Raw genomic sequence first — 13484 nt, forward strand, 5'->3', positions numbered from 1 at the left:
TTGGAAATTTTTTGTTACATTGTCTTAGATGCCAATTAATATACGTGAAAATTATGATAGGAGTACAGAAGAAGGTGGTGCTAGCTTTGGGGAAGACTTCTGAGAATGTAAGAGTGACCATCCATTCATTCTCGGTTCATATATTTATTGAGCAACTACTATGTGCTAAAAATACAACAGTGGTTAAGACAGGGTCACAATCTTCACAATTTTTAGTCAGATCTGTGTTTTACTTTACTTAATTTTAATTTAATGAATACTTGAATTTTAAAAGTCACCTTTAAAATAATCTATGCTAATTTCCGTCTTTCCTATCTCCTTCTTCCAAAAACACTTGTTGTTAGAGGTACAATTTAAGTTACAGAGACAGTAATTTCCCCAAGCTCACATCACTTACTTACAGCAAACCTGGTACTTGAATCTGACTCTCAGTTTACCTGCTACCTCACTCCCCTCATTTCTCTCATGGTCCTCTCATCTCTTTTAGAAATAAGTTCTTAGAACAACAATGGAGGGTCAGACAAGCCCTATTTAGAACCATGTTTTAACAAATTGGACAGGAAGTGAGAATGGTCTAGACCAGTGCTTCCCAAGATATACAGTACATTGAGATCACCCTAGGGTCTTGTCTAAGTGCAGATTTTGATTCTGGAATCTGGAGTGGGCCTTGAGAGTCTCCATTTCTCACAAGTTCCCAGGTGAGGCTGATAGTACCTGTTCTTGAGTAGCAAGGATCTAAAGGATGGAAACTGTCTACGTACAGAGGAAATTCAAGTTTAATGTGTAGCCAGTGCTCTTTCTAGTTTTATCCCAGGGAAGTAAAGATGTCAATTATTTACAAAGTCTGTTCTTTCTGTTACTAACTGCTGACATGCTTTCTTTCCCTCTCAGCTCACAATATGACCATGAAAGGCAGCAAAATATTCTAGAACTATACCCCTAAGAGATAATGGAACAGGAGTTCACACCTGGCTCATCTGACACCCAAGCCCCTTCTCTTAACTACTGTGATGTGCAGTACTCACCATGTGTCCCCCACCCTGGCAGTACTCACCATGTGTCCCCCACCCAAGTGGTCAAGGGCCAGATTTTTGGAGTCAAGACCAAAACTTGGCTGAAACCCAACTAAGCACTTAATACTGCGGACAAGTTACCTCCTTTATGTGTGTTTCAATTTCTTCAGCTATATATGCGGACAATAATAACATCAATCTCATTGGATGGTTGTATAGATTAAATGAGATAATGTATACTAGTCACTTACCTCAGTGTCTGGCATGGAGCAAGTGCTCAGTAAAGTGGATATGATTATCATGGTTAGTTGAGTCTGAATCTCATTCTGCATTGTTATCCTAGGGGAATTCACACGAGCCTGGTGCTTGAGGCAGACAGGCTATTAAATAATTATATTTATTTCAAATTTAATATTAATTGAACATACTTTAAATATAAATAATAAATAAAATGCTAAATAAAATATATACATTATGAATATATGCATATTTAGATGGCCATATAGATATATTTAAATAAAATTTAATATATCTAATTAAAATATTGATACAATAACTATATATGGACAAAATATAAATCAGAGAAATAAGTAAAGTTTAAATAAAAATAAAGCTATAACAAAAATGTAATATAATGTAAATAAATTTAAATAATATATTAGAATCATTTAAATACATTGTATATCATTTTTATATATGCTATATATGTATGTGCGTATATATATATGTACATGAATGCAACAATTGTTAATGCACAAATTTTTGAATACTATGAGAATACAGAAGATGGTGTAACTGACTTTCGGGGATGGTGGGAGAGAGAACTTTTGAGCTGAGTCTTGAAGGATTAATTTGAGGTTGGGGAAAAGCATTTTGGGCTGAGGGTTTGGGGTGAGGAGGGCGGTAGGCAATAGGCTGTAATGAAAATTGGTGCTAGTTTGTAAAGAGCCCCTAAATCATGACCTTTATCTCCGGGAAGGTGGTTTTGAGCAAGCCAGGCATGTGATGAGATGTGTGTTATAGTAAGTAAGTCTGTAGGGTGGATAACTTGGTAGAAGAGCTTTGGTCTGCTTCCATCAGAAGTCTAAGCATCATCCAACCCTGCGATCATCTTTCAAAACTGCCCTCCCCAGTGAAGAGGAAAGGGGGAAGCAACCACTGTAATTGGGTATTTTCTAGTCAGTGTGTCTCTGGGTACTAAAATTTCACATTCAGTGGTAAGGTTTGAGGCATTTTCCCTGAAGAGGAAAAAAGAATTGTTGATGCAAAAAATGTATGAAAGGAGGAAAAAGTGAACACAAAGAAATGCCTTATTCATGTTCCTATTCTCAATACTAATTTCTTATCCTTAGAGACCCTTCCCTTTAACCTGACCTTGAAAAGAATGAACTCTGAATGTCTCAGGAGTGTTTATGATTGAGGTGAAGACTGAAGGTAGGGTGCTCTGATGATGGAGCGAAATTTTAATTCTCTTCCTTCATCGCTGGCTACATCATGCAGTTGGAGAAGGAAAGGAAACACTTCCTTAAAAAGAAAACATTCTAAAATTGGAATCTGATAAAACCCCTCATATCATCTCCAAAGGGAATCACTTTATAGGGTGTTTCTTGGCAATCAGATGCATAGATCTGCTTATCTTTACTGGTCTTGCTCACAGGGATAGCATCTTAAAGTCTTGTTCCATAACATATGCAAAAATAAATGATAATTATACTTGACAGTTCCTTTCATTTAAGGATCGTAATCTTCCAAATGTTAATCAATAAAGACTCATAACAGTCTATGAGGAAGGTAAATGTTATTGTGCTATTTTATAGAGAGGAAGATGATTAATAAGATTATTAAGCGGGGCTTCCCTGGTGGTACAGTGGTTGAGAATCCGCCTGCCAATGCAGGGGACACAGGTTCGAGCCCTGGTCTGGGGAGATCCCACATGCCGCGGAGCAGCTGGGCCCGTGAGCCACAACTACTGAGCCTGCGCGTCTGGAGCCTGTGCTCTGCAACAAGAGAGGCTGCGATAGTGAGAGGCCCGCGCACCGCGATGAAGAGTGGCCCCTGCTCGCCGCAACTGGAGAAAGCCCTGCACAGAAACGAAGACCCAACACAGCCAAAAATAAATAAATAAATAAATAAATAAATTTATTAAAAAAAAAAAAAGATTATTAAGCAATTTGCCCATAACAAGGTGAGTTAGTAGATATGGGAGTCAAATTTCCACCCTCTGAGACAAACACGGTAATTGCTAAACTAAGATAAAAGCCTTTACTCTTCCTTTTAAAATGATTGTGCAAAATTGAATCATGGTTTTTTGCTTCCAAGTTACCCAAGAATCTAGAGATCATCCAAAATAAAAATATGATGATACATTTTTCAAAAAGGGAGAGTCCCATATTTACCATGTGTGAATTTGTTTCCTCATTGGTTAACAGAACCTCAGGACTGCAGTGAGCTTTTATTTAGGATTATTTATTTTATTTTTATTGAAATTCAGTTGATGTACAATATTACATATTACAGGTGTACAATATAGTGATTCACAATTTTTAAAGGTTATACTCTCAAAAAACTAAAAATAGGGCTTCCCTGGTGGCGCAGCGGTTGAGAGTCTGCCTGCCAATGCGGGGGACACGGGTTCGGGCCCTGGTCTGGGAAGATCCCACATGCCGCGGAGCAACTAGGCCCGTGGGCCACAATTGCTGAGCCTGCGCGTCTGGAGCCTGTGCTCCGCAACAAGAGAGGCCGCGATAGTGAGAGGCCCGCGCACCGTGATGAAGAGTGGCCCCCGCTTGCCGCAACTAGAGGAGGCCCTCACGCAGAAATGAAGACCCAACACAGCCAAAAATAAATTAAAAAAAAAAACAAACTAAAAATAGAGTTACCATATGACCCAGCAATACCACACCTGGGTATATATCCCGCCAAAAAACCAAAACACTAATTCGAAAAGACATGCAGTGTTCATAGCAGCATTATTTACATCAACAGATGAATGGATAAAGAATATGTGGTATATATACACAATTACACAATGGAATACTGCTCAGCCATAACAAAGAATGAAATTTTGCCATCTGCAGCAACATGGATGGACTTGGAGGACTGTAGTGTTTTGTTGCTTAACCAATTTGTAGCTGTATCACAATCTTTACAAAGAAGGAATGAAGTTTGTCATTACTTGGAATACTCACTATTTTCTAAATCTGTCCTATATTTAGATCTATGTCTTGTAGGATGCACCTAACACAGTACTTGGGGCTTTAGATGAGAATAATTTCATACCGCTTATTAGGATGTAGAGTTCTAGTGTGTTTTCTCTAATAATACCAGCTATACTTTATTAAGCACTTATTATGTGACACACACTTTGCTAAAGGCTCAACATAATTCACATTATTCTGTACACACTGAAGAAGGTTCTATCTGCATTTGACAGATGAGAAGTCTGAAGCTTCAATAGGTTAGAAAACTTGCTCAGCCAGGATAGCATAGCTAACAAGTGCTAAAGCCTGGACTCTCCCAAGATTGTCTGATCCTAAAACCCGACTATTCTGAATATCAGATTGCAAGCAAAAACATCAGATCATTAGAACTCCTTCCTAAAGAATAATAGAAGTTTAATACATGTCTTTTTCTGTGCTTTAGCTTTCATTAAAATGAGATTAAACATTTGACATACTTCTTTACCTGACCAAAATGGCAGTGGAAATTTGTAGGTGGATCCTGCTATAGGCTCAGATACAGAATTTGTAGGAAACAACTATAGCAAAACATTAGTCTTTAGATAAAGTTTCTCCAATCCCTGGAGTTCTCATTTTTCTTCACAGACTGAAGTAAGTAAGTATACACTGCTACTTTCTGTCTCCCTGATCATACCAAGCATCTCCCCCAGGACACATACTTAGTAGTTGTCAAAAATTCATTTTGTTGTTTCAAAGGCTTTTCTCTGTTCAATATTCAATTTTAGTTCCCTTTGCCTTTTTGACTTCTCTATAAAATGTTGGCAACATCTGAAGTTCCATTCTCTTCTGATCATGATGACATTCCAACTCTGTTACTATTTACCTCGTTGGTTCCATGGGGGACTTTTCTAAAGGTTGTTTGTTTTGCTGAAGGACTGGTAAATGATGTGTTTCAGAAGTGACATTTTGACTTGTAGGGGCCAGGCAATCTGGACATGGAGAGACTTTCTATAAATCCCACATGTTTTTCCGTATTTCAATGCTGTCATCTTAAATGCAGCATCTGTGGCGTAAAACTGCCAAAGAGGGTCATATTTTTATTTTTTACCAATAATTCTAGGCGACCTGCTTTTGCCCAGATCCAACAACTTAGATTATTTACTGACTTTTCTATTAAATTGGGCCATTTTTTCTGAACACTAAAGATTTGATGTAGTATAAAATATCTCTTTGGCACTGCCACTTAAAAATGTATACACATGCTACTTCCAGCAAACAGTCTTCTTGAAGAACAAGATGAACATTTAATGGAAGCTTTAATTCTAACTTAAGACACTTACAATATTACACTAGCAAAAAAGAATTCACCAACAGCTGCATGTCTGAGAGACCAAGGGACTGATTAAATCTGTCACATGGACAACATCTAACTCTTTGAATGGTAGGTGTGCACTACAGCTTGGAGTAAGTCTGTTACCAGATGAGCCAACTTCAAAGATAGTGGTGGGCAGCGCAGCCGATAGTAGGAGGTGGGGAAGCATTAAAGCTTCAAAGAAAGTTGAGGTTAGTTTAAAAAAATAAAAACTTAAATTCACTGAACACAAAGATATTTTGAGGTATGTTGATAATGACCTGACATTTATTTTCAGTTTTTGTGACATTAGTATGCAAAGACAGATTAAATAAATAATGCAAATTAATTGCATTTATATTTTAAACAGAAGAGTACTTCAAATGCAAATAGGAGACATCCTGTCTACAAGGATATTTAGCCAATTGCTTGATGCATGTGGTTGCGAAGCGTATTGAATGTTGTCCAAGAGGCACAGATGGGATGATTTAGGCACAAACAACTTTTATTTTGTTACTTCTGTGCAAACTCTTGGACATACCTGCTTTTATAAAAATTATATTCTTGATGTACATATGAAAAGCCTTAAATATACATCAAGAAATTATATAGAGAGCAGTTTCTTGGCTAATATCTAGGGTTATTAAACTTTAATATATTACAGATCCATATTCCTTACAGATTTGTTATAATTTAGGAGCTAAATGTTGACAGTTCCTAGTTACAGAACTTTTATTTAAGATTTCTATCAAAATAACATCTCCCACCTGATTTGAAGCAGCAATTTCTGGGATTGTTTCTTTTTTTATGCATACATATTGTGAATGCCCTAGATGATACAGTCAGACTAAAGTACTTTTGATACTAGGAAACTCTTATGCCTGAGATGTTGTGAAAACCTTTTCCTGAGCCCCCCAACTCCCCACCAAAGTATTTGTTTGCTTTTTCCAGTTGGATACTAGGAGGCTTAGAACGATGTTTGTGGCCCACCCCCAATAATGTATAGGATTTCATGTCAGGCATGTTTCTATACTAGTTTCACTCCTGGTTTGAATTTATTTTCCTACTCCTGTTTTCTTTGTAAGTTTTCTTTAAAATTTTGTTAATATTAAATCTTACAATTTCAAATAGTTTTCTTTTAAATTTTACTTAACTTTATCACAGTATATAAGCCACTTAAAAAAGCTTTCTCAAACTGAATAGCGCAGCAATGAATGAAATAAAAAATACAGCTGTTTTGATACCTAGAGCTAACTCATGATACAAATGCCAAAGCTTTAACTGCCTTTTTGCATGGATGGCACATGGTTGCCTAGATTTCCAAGGGCAAAGTGGAATTAGAAAGAATATTATTATAAATGATTAACTCACCCAGGTCATAATGAGGATAATTATTTTTGTGCATCTTTATCCCTCTGGGATATGGAATAATTGCATCAGTGCTTTGCCAAGTAATATTTAAACATTGTTATTGGTTGAAACAAAATGCAAGTCTTTGTCTGGCCTGATCCAATATGTCCAAATGCAAAGAACGACACAGAGAAGGTAACGCCCAGATTCACATTTACTAAGGGATTCCAAATAATGCCCTAAATGACTATTTGGAGCTCAGTTACATGCAGGTGCTAGGAGGATTTATGCTGTGAATGCCTGAAATACTTTCTCCACGGAGGGGAGATTATTAAGTACTAGTGAGCCTGAGTGTTTGGTGCCAATACTAACCATTAACTTTTGGCTCTGAGCCATGACTGTCTACTCTGCAGTGGATTCTGCCACCAAGGGGAAGGTCATTAAGGGCTGTTCTTTATTCTCGTTAGTATGTTCCAACATAATTAACAGAAGTTGTTCACCAGATGGTTTCCTTCCTGTCAGCAAGTACCTCCAGCTTAATGGGCTATGCAGGATTCTTTACTTTAAGTGGGTGAGGCGGGAAGCAAATTTAAAATATACCATCTTTGATCCTCCCACTTCTAATTAGTTCTAAAGGCTTTAGATAATAATGTAAAGGGGGAAGGGAAATGAAATCATTCTAGAAATCAAAGAGTCACAGAAGGCCAACAGGAGTTTTATACATATCATGGAGTGTTTCTTCCTCTGTGCTAGGTCTCTGCCCAGCACCAAGAAAAGTGCAGAGACTATTGTCAGCTTCCTGCTGAAACATGTTCATAGAGCCTTAGAGCTGAAATGGATTTAAAATATGATAATAAAATTCAATAAATGCTAACTTGGTTCCCACTGGGTCTCAGAAATTGTACTGGGTGCTGGGGATATACAGCAAGACCTTGCCCTTGTTGCTCCAGAGGTTGGAAAATAATGGGAGGTCAGACACATAAACTGACGATTTACAGAAGTTTGGTAAATATGGAATTGGAAACTAATGGCTTCTAATCCCAGTGCCATTCCCCCTCTTTGTGCGATAAACCTTGATCTTGTTCAGGTATGCCCTCTCTTGCACATAGCACTGGGTGAAAGTGGGGCTGCTCTAAGCCAGTCTTCAACTGTTCCATTCCCCTTGCCAGTGTATGGTTTAAGAATTGCACATGGAAGTCACCTCTGGCCAAGGATCATGAAAGGAGGCTTGATTGGGAGCTTCTGGGAAAGGCATTCTTGCTCCTGAGAAAGCACTGGAAGACATGGCCTCCTTTTCTTCCATTGTTGAGGTTGTAATACTAGAAATCACCTAGCCATATGGTATAAAGCACAGTAAGCTGCATTCTATTAGCTCAAACTAAGTAATTTTTCTCTAAACTTGTTACATTTAGGAAATGGTTTTATTATAAGGAAAATAATTTAAAATATCCCATTCTTATTCATTTCTCAAATGACTATTATAACAACCTTGTAAATCACGTGAGACAGAAACCATCCTCTTTGTAGCAGATGGGGAAACTGAGACTCAGAGAGACTATAATGGGGAAACTGAGACTCAGAGAGACTATAATGTGATATGCCTGGACAAAACTTCTGAAGTTAAGTACCCCTTCTACCCAACCATTCCATAGAGCAAAAAACTCAATCCCACAGGCCAAGGAAACAATGAAATTACAAAACTTTTCTTTTTTTGGCCTGAAAAATACTAACTCTGTTTTCTCTTGAACTGGAATTCTAAACTCTAAATTCACTTGCATTTCCCCTATATTTTTACATGGAGAAATACTTGAATTGAAGTAAGGTGAAAAGGGTTTTCTAATGGGGGTAAAATACCATTAAAAGTCAGTCTAGACTACTAATGATCAGACATGGTTTCAAAAGATTTTGAGACACAACAAAGGCCTTCCAGTTTCATGCACTGCATGCCATCACTCCACCTAGGAGGGGTTGCAACAGTGATGCATGGGCTGGAAGGCTGAGCTATAAAAACTCTGTCCAGGGTAGTTACAGGCTTAATAATCATGTGTTGTCACTCAGTTGTGAAGATAATTTCATTCACTCACTGTAGCTGTTAGAACTTCTTCGTTTACAAGTGACAGTAAGCCCAACTCCATTGGTTGAAGCAAAACAGGGACTATATTGGCTCATATAATTGAAAAATATTCAACAGTTGGCTCTGACTTCAGGTGTAGCTTGATTTAGGGCTCAACTTCCGTCACTAGCCTCCATCTATAGGTTCTCCTTTCTCTGGGGGAGCTCAATTCTCGCTCTGAGTGGTAGTCCCAAACTGTAGGCTCCTTTCACCATAGCACCACCGGAAATGGGGTTTGCTTCTTGTAGAGCTCAAATGAAAGTCCAGGAATTGAATTTCATTGGCCTTGACTATATCATTGTGGTATATTGAGTTATTTCTTGGTCATAATTCTTCACTCTCTTGTAGCTGTTTTATACATCTACCTCCCTACCATGGTCTCATGGTAGGCAAAATATACTCCTCTTCCCTTGGCCATGGGCTTGGCCATGACTTGTTTGCTGTATGTTATGCTGTGTGTCTTTGGCAGGTAACATTCCCTCCCAGTGTCTGCTGCCTCATCTGTAAAATGGGGATGCTTCAGTGTAAGAAGAGTTGTTGGAGAGTGTCAGAAATAATACATGTAGGGGACTTCCCTGGTGGTGCAGTGGTTGGGAATCTGCCTGCCAATGCAGGGGACGTGGGTTCAAGCTCTGGTCCAGGAAGATCCCACATGCCGTGGAGCAACTAAGCCTGTGAGCCACAACTACTGAGCCCATGTGCCACAACTACTGAAGCTCCCTAGAGCCCATGCTCTGTGATAAGAGAGGCCACCGCAATGAGAAGACCGCACACGACAACGAAGACCCAACGCAGTCAAAAATAAATAAACAAATAAATAAATAAATAAATATTTAAAAAAAGAAATAATACATGTAAAACCTGGCCCTTTGTAGGTCCTCAATAAATGTTGGCTATCCTAATATTAGTGATGTCATTATTATTAGATTTACAGCTGATCCTTAAACAACACAGGTTTGAATTGCATGAGTCTACTTATGCACAGATTTTTTTCAATAAATATGTAAGTACTATAAATGTATTTTCTCCTCCTTATGATTTTCCTAATAACATTTCCTTTTCTCTAGCTTATTTTATTGTAAGAATACATATATAATACATAAAATATACAAAATATGTGTTAATCGACTGTTTATGGTATTGTAAGACTCCTGGTCAACAGTAGGCTGTTAGTAGTTAAGTTTTTAGGGAGTCAAACAAATTTTTTTTTCTTTTTTAAAATTTTTTTTCTATGCACACCACCCATCCCCAACTTCCCCCAGTGGAACATCTTAGCAAAATTTTAAATATTTAGTTTGACATCTTTATCTAATATAACCTAGGCTAAATGCTCACTTTTTAAATTAGCTGGTAAGGTGATAATATAGAAATCATAGGCTTCACAATACTGTTTGGAAGTTAATTAAAAAAAAGTTTTTTTTTATTGGGGTATAGTTGTTTCACAATGTTGTGTTAGTTTCTACTGTACGGTGAAGTGAGGTAGAGTTCCCTGTGCTATACAGCAGGTTCTCATTAGTTATCTATTTTATACATATTAGTGTATATATGTCAATCCCAATCTCCCAATTCATCCGGGAAGTCAAAAATTATATGTGAATTTTCAACTGTGCAGAGGGTCAGCACCCCTAACCCCCATGTTGTTTAAGGGTCAACTGTATATTAGAAAAAATGTGTGGAGCTTAAAGGAAAGCCACTCTTAGCTTTCGAAGAACACTTAGCACTGTCCAAAAATAGAATGGGCTTCTTAATGTCATAGTGAGTCCCCTGTCCCTGGGAAATGTTCCAACAGAGGCTGGACTTGGGGAATGGAATATACAGGACTTTCTAGGAGTGCCAGGAGGCTACTTTATATGATTTCTAGGGTACCCTCTAACCCTGAGACCCTAAATTCGATGAACTGTGAGCCAGCTTTATTAACAAAGTTTATTAACTGAGCAAACACTAAAAGGCATTACAAGTGGGGAGAACAAACATCTGGATGTACTTGGAATAATCTGGATTTAGACGTATTGTCCTGGTGCAGTTATGAAAGCATCCCCTTTCCTTCTCAACAGTGTCCCACTTTGGATCATAAAATGCTATAGTCACCCAAATTATACCTAATTCAGTGAATAGAAGCCAAGCATATTCTTGTTATTTTCTAAATAAGTTACCCCCCTTTAGTGCCAGAATTACTGCTCTTCCTGGGTTCCCCTTCCTGGTGTAATGGTATTATCATCGTCCTATTAACTCAGCCTCATGCCTTTGGAAACCACTTGAGCATTTCTGCCATCCTCTCCCTGCACCTTCAATCAGTTGCCATACCCTTTTGATCCTATCACCAAAACGTCTCCCGTATCTGCCCTTTCTTTTAAGTCTCACTGCTTTAATTCAGGTCTTGTTACCTCTTGCCTGGAGCACTGTAAAGTCCTCCTAACAGCCCGACCCATTCTATTATCCATAAACCCCGCTGCCACTAGAGTGTGCCTTTTAAAGCGTGCCACCAATCTCGCTGATACTTTTTACTAACCTAGATAAATAAAATTAAGTGTCTGTTGTCTGAGTCTTCCTGCATCACAAAAAAACAGCTAGAAGGATTTTCATTAAATGTGGAGAATGTGTTTAGGATGGTATGATTTAAAATGTAGAGTTACGTGGACTACACAAATTTCCCCCAGAGGCACTCAGGAGGGCATCTCAATGGTATAGGTCGTTAACCGTCAGAGCAGCTGGACCCTGCAGCTGAACCAACCCACATGGTCCTGCATGGAAGAGGCAAAGCTAACAAAATCAGCCATGGACAAGAAAACAAAGAATGGCTTCCAGTCTGAGCCCAGATTGAACGTTTAAGGACAGGTCTTCTGGATTGCAGATGCTGATTTGGAATAGGTATTGATTTTCCATGGAGTTGCTTCTCTCGTGGGCAATTTGAGCTAGTATTTTTCTGGGGTTATTTATACAATGTTAGTGAATGATTCCCTTGAGCAACACCAGAGAGATCATCTAGGACAGAAAAAACTGCCCCTTTCTTAGATGGGCATTCGAAGTTCTCCCACATGTCCTCGGAGTCTCCACTAGCACCGTGTTTCCCGGTACACTGTGCAGACCACGCTCTGTCTCTCACCTGTGTCCACATTCCCCTTCTCCCTTAACCAGGGCTCAGGGGTGCTCTTCAGGTGAAACACTCTCCCATCACATCTAATGGTGGGAGCGCTCCCCATTAGTCAGGGCTCAGCTCAGACTTCACTTCTATAAGGCTTTGCCAGATTCTCCTGGGGTCATTCATTTCCTCCTTGATGACTTTTCACTCTATGCTTTTTTTATGTAGCTATTTGCCTATATACATGTCTTTTAACCTGTAAGCCCAGAGAGGAGAAATAATGTCTTATTCATCTTGGTATTGTCTTTAGTGCTTGGCACATAAGGGTTTTCAATAAATATTTACGGAATTAAATGATATTTGAGAAGAGTATCTTAATTGGGTTGGACAACTTTCTCCCCATGTGGAATTGAAGTATCTCCTAGAAAGGGGATCATAAATGCAGTACTATACCATTATTTGATCAGGACAAGAGAGTACCCCTTCTGCTGGAGAAATCTATTTGCTTTGCAGTTAACAAATAAGAGGCCTATAATCAACTTTTTGAATTGAGGGTTCAGAAATTTTTGAAAAGCTATGGAATGCTAGAAAATACAAAGTATAAAACTAATCCTAATACTTAATTCCTTGTTATCCTAATACTTAAATTCTTTGTTTATCCTAATACTTAAATTCTTAAATTTGGCCTGTAACGTGTGAAATATGCTAAAATGCATGACTGATGGAGCAACTTGTTACTTTACTCACCTATTTTGGGCAATAATCTCTGGAGAGTATCAAATCTTCTGCAAAGTTGTTGGCCTCAATCTAAGCAATTTTGAATTACCTTATGGATTCCAGTCTGTGGGATATCAGATTGCTTCCTGTGAATGCCGGTTTAAACTAACAACCACAAGGGCCTATCTTTGAAGCATAAAACACTTGGACATTAAAACTTCTTTTTGGCACCATGCCTGAGGTCAGAAATCTGCATTTTCAGCACACATCACCTGGGATTTCTCAGCACACATGGCCTGAGTTCCACATTCTCTCTCAACTTCCAAGCATGCAGCTCTGTTGGAGAGAGCCCTGTTTTGGAGTCTATAAGGAAGGGAGAGACAAAAAAATGGGACCTCAACCTGGGTGACCAGTGAGAAAAATATCTTCTTGAAATGAAAGAGTGTGGAGACCATGACAGGGTTATTAAGAAACCATTGGAACTGCTCAAGTTGAAACTAAGAAAGGTACTTGCATTTAGATGAACACAGAAGAGGAGTTTCCATGAAGATAGTGAAGGTCAGACATTGGGAGAATGTTACAGGGAGAGAGTAGAAAGGGTTCTTACTAAATTTTTAAATTCTGACCTAGAATCCCAAGGCACAAAGTCCTAAAGCAAGAAGAGACCCCTAATTTAGAACTA

This window comes from Balaenoptera acutorostrata, chromosome 3 (genome assembly GCF_949987535.1).
Source record: "Balaenoptera acutorostrata chromosome 3, mBalAcu1.1, whole genome shotgun sequence".
NCBI classification, from domain to species: Eukaryota; Metazoa; Chordata; class Mammalia; order Artiodactyla; family Balaenopteridae; genus Balaenoptera; species Balaenoptera acutorostrata.